The sequence below is a fragment of the Myotis brandtii genome, unplaced genomic scaffold, assembly GCF_000412655.1.
Source record: "Myotis brandtii unplaced genomic scaffold, ASM41265v1 scaffold616, whole genome shotgun sequence".
In the NCBI taxonomy this organism is placed as follows: domain Eukaryota; kingdom Metazoa; phylum Chordata; class Mammalia; order Chiroptera; family Vespertilionidae; genus Myotis; species Myotis brandtii.
The window spans coordinates 465833-469487 of record NW_005370346.1 but is presented as its reverse complement, the minus strand read 5'-3'; positions in this window follow the sequence as shown (position 1 = coordinate 469487).

The window sequence follows — 3655 nt, the reverse complement described above, 5'->3', positions numbered from 1 at the left end:
TTATATAGTTTTTCGTAGATTGACCTGCACGGTTTCCACCAATGATATCGCTTCATTCAATGTGGACTGTGCCGCGCCAGCACGGCCAAGGGTGTCTCTGAGTGAGGGGGTTGAAAGGATTAAGGAAAGACAGACAAGAGAATAATAGCTGGGTCTCGGTGCGCTGCTGCTCCCTGAAGAGGAGACAACGCCAGCGCCCACAAGCTGTGTCTTTATTTTATAGCAGATGCCATGAGGCAAAGTAGGGTGATCACGTTGTTGTTTACAGCATTCTTGTGAGTTTCATCCTCACTCAAGTACATGCACCTGAACTCTATCACAAGGCACATGCTACGTGTTCGGACCATAGGTTCAAGCTTACAACCACAGCCGTTGGCTATGATTGTGCTGGGAGGGCCCTGCCCTCCAGCTCTGACTTGCACATGGCAGTGAGAGGACCCTGTCCTTTCATTAGTCCGAGGCTTGAACCTGGCCAAAACACTGTAACTGTGCCCCACAGTGGACAAGACAGTGTGTTGACATCTAAGGTCCTTAACAGATGGCGCGCGAAACACGAGAAAACTCGTGAGCAGTACGCAATGTGGTATCATAACAAAGCAATACAAATTCTGAAATAGCTTATGTCTAGTTTAATATAGTTATTTGGATGAAGTCATTACCTATTTTGTTATAATCCTATATAATAAAAGCCTAATATGCAAATTGTTTGACCGGGAGTTTGACCAGAAGTTGGACTGCTTGCTATGACGTATGCTGACCACCAGGGGGCAGCGCAGAACATAGCGGGCATTGGTGATGCGGTACTGGCAGCAGGCAGCAGTGGAGGCACTGCCGGCTCTGATGGGCCCCGACGAGAGCAGGACTGCAGTGGGATGGTGGAGCAGATGAGCGGGCGGTGCCAGGCCAAGACGGGTGCAAGCGGGGACCCAACTGCCCCGCCGATCATCCCGCAGATGGCGACCAGCGGTGGCAGCGGGGGGTGGGGCCACTGCCTGGCTTCCAGACAATGAGGGAGCTGGGCTGGTGGCCCGGCCCCGATCGATCGCCCCACAGGCGAGATGGTGAAGCATGTGACGGGGCGGCACCAGGCCATGGCAGGGTGCCAGGTGGGGCTGCGAGCCTTGGGGCGCGAGCTGGGGCCTGATCTCCACAGGCCACCCTGAGGAACCCCACCCATGCACAAATTCATGCACCGGGCCACTAGTCTATATATATAAAAGCCTAAGCGACTGGCCAACTGGCTGACCGGCCAGTAGCTATGACACGCACTGACCTGGGGGCAGACACTCAATACAGGAGCAGAAACCACAGGCATGGACACATGGAACAGACTCAGAGGGAAGGGGGGAGGGCAGAAAGAGATTAATTTGGATCTTATATGCATACTAGAGGCCTGGTGCACGGATTCGTGCATTGATGGGGTCCCTCGGCCTGGCCTGCACCCTCTCACAATCTGGGACCCCTCGAGGGATGTCAGAGAGCCAGTTTTGGCCCAATCCCTGCAGGCCAGGCCAAGGGATCCCACTGGTGCACGCACCAGGCCTCTAATCTATATATATATATAAAAGGTTAAGTGACCAGCCAACCGGGTGACCGGCCAGTAGGTATGACCACCAGGGGGAAGACAGTCAACGCAGGAGCTGCCAAGTGACAGCAACTTTGCAGAGTACCCTCTCGCACTCTGGGACTCCTCGGGGGATGTTGGACCGCTGATTTTGGCCTAATCCCTGCATGCCAGGCCGAGGGACCCCACCTGCTGGAGGGACCTCACTCACTCCGCAGACACCCTTTGAGCCCTGGCGCCGCCCCAGGTGTGGCCAGCCAGGAAGGGACCACGGGAGGTTGGTTCCAGGGCATGTCCAGCCTGTCTCACCCAGTCCCGCCCCGCCGGCCACCTTCTAATTAATTTCCTTGCAATGTGCATGAATCTGTGCACTGGGCCTCTACTTTATTTAATAAATATACATTTCCCCAACTTTGTTATTGAAAGGTTCAGAGTGGGCCAGGGTCACGCACCTATGACATGATGCCATAATGTATCCAAGAAACTTTTATTCCAGGCATCTGGGTGCAGATGGGCTGAAACCAAAAAAGGAGTCAGCCTTGACTGAAGGAGGGGAAGGCTTTTATCAGCTATTGCTGTCTGCAGGCGGTTTCTGCTGATGTAAGGGTCCAGTCCTTCGTTCCTCCCGTTGCCAGGTATCCTCTGGTTATCTAAGCTATGTGGTGCTCAAGGCTGCAAGCTTTCTGCAAGATATCTGCTAAATACAGTAAGTTTCCTCTCCCCCATTTTATTCTCTTTAACCCTTTCAGTTATCATCTAATATAAATATTTCTTGGTGAACCACTAATTTGCCCTATGACTTCATAGTGTGAAAGTCATTATATGTGAGTTTTTAGTTACAATTTGTTTTTGTTATGATGAGAACTCTTTAACAACTTCCAGATGTGCAGTTCAGTATTAACTATGTCACCATGCTGTACATCCCCATGACTTACTTATTTTATAACTAGAAGTGTGTACCCCTTGACTCCCTTTACCTATTTTGCCCACATCCCATGCCCCACCCTCTGGCAACCGTCAATCTGTTCTCTGTATCTATGAGCTCAATTTCAAAAGTTATTTCATATTTGAATGCAGTAGTTCTTGTCTGAATTGAGAATAAAATAAAACTGGGAGTGAAGAAACCAAGAATGATTTCTTAACTTAGTTATTTTAATTTGCCACCCATATCCTTTGCACTAGAATGTTAATTCCTATAACCCTACCTAGGGAAGGATAAAAGCACAAATTTAATTTAATTACAGGGCTTATTTGGCACTGCTTATTGAGGCATTTGGAAAGAATCCATACCCTAATATAATACTAGTAAAGAACCTACCCTTACCACAGTTTGTGAATTTCAAATACAAATAAATAGAACACACATGGCAAATTTCATTTGTTCATCACAATACTACATATAAATATTCTCATCTAGTTTTACAGTTGGGGTAATTGGGATTCAGAGGTGTGACAACTTAAGAAAATTCAGATAGCTGGTATGGGAAGCCTGTAACAGTAGAACTTGATACATCATTTACTAAGTTTCATCTTCCTTAATCAGAGCAATGGTCTTTCAGATGTTTGGCTGCATTCCTCATGAAACAATTTCAAAATATAATGTACCCCCTTTTACATTTTTAAGTTGACTTTTACAATATTTTCTTCTTAAGTTTGTATAACAGATATTTCTAGCATGTTTTCAATACCACCATTCATTAAATGTACCTGAGCAAGCTTTCTCTTTAACATTTAGAAATTTTGTATTGTACCTTATTTTGGACTCGTTTCTATTCCATTTTTACCACTGAATTTAATCTTACTGTAACAATTTCATATCCTTAAAATTTTTAAATTAATTATCTTGTTTTAGTTCTCTGCAACAAAAATGAAATTTAAATTATTTTCCTGTGGCCCTAACCGGTTTGGCTCAGTGGATAGAGCAGCAGACTGAAAGGTCCCAGGTTCAATTCCAGTCAAGGGCATGTACCTTGGTTGCGGGCACATCTCCAGTAGGAGGTGTGCAGGAGGCAGCTGATCGACGTTTTTCTCTCATCGATGTTTCTAACTCTCTATCTCTCTCCCTTCCTCTCTGTAAAAAAATCAATAATA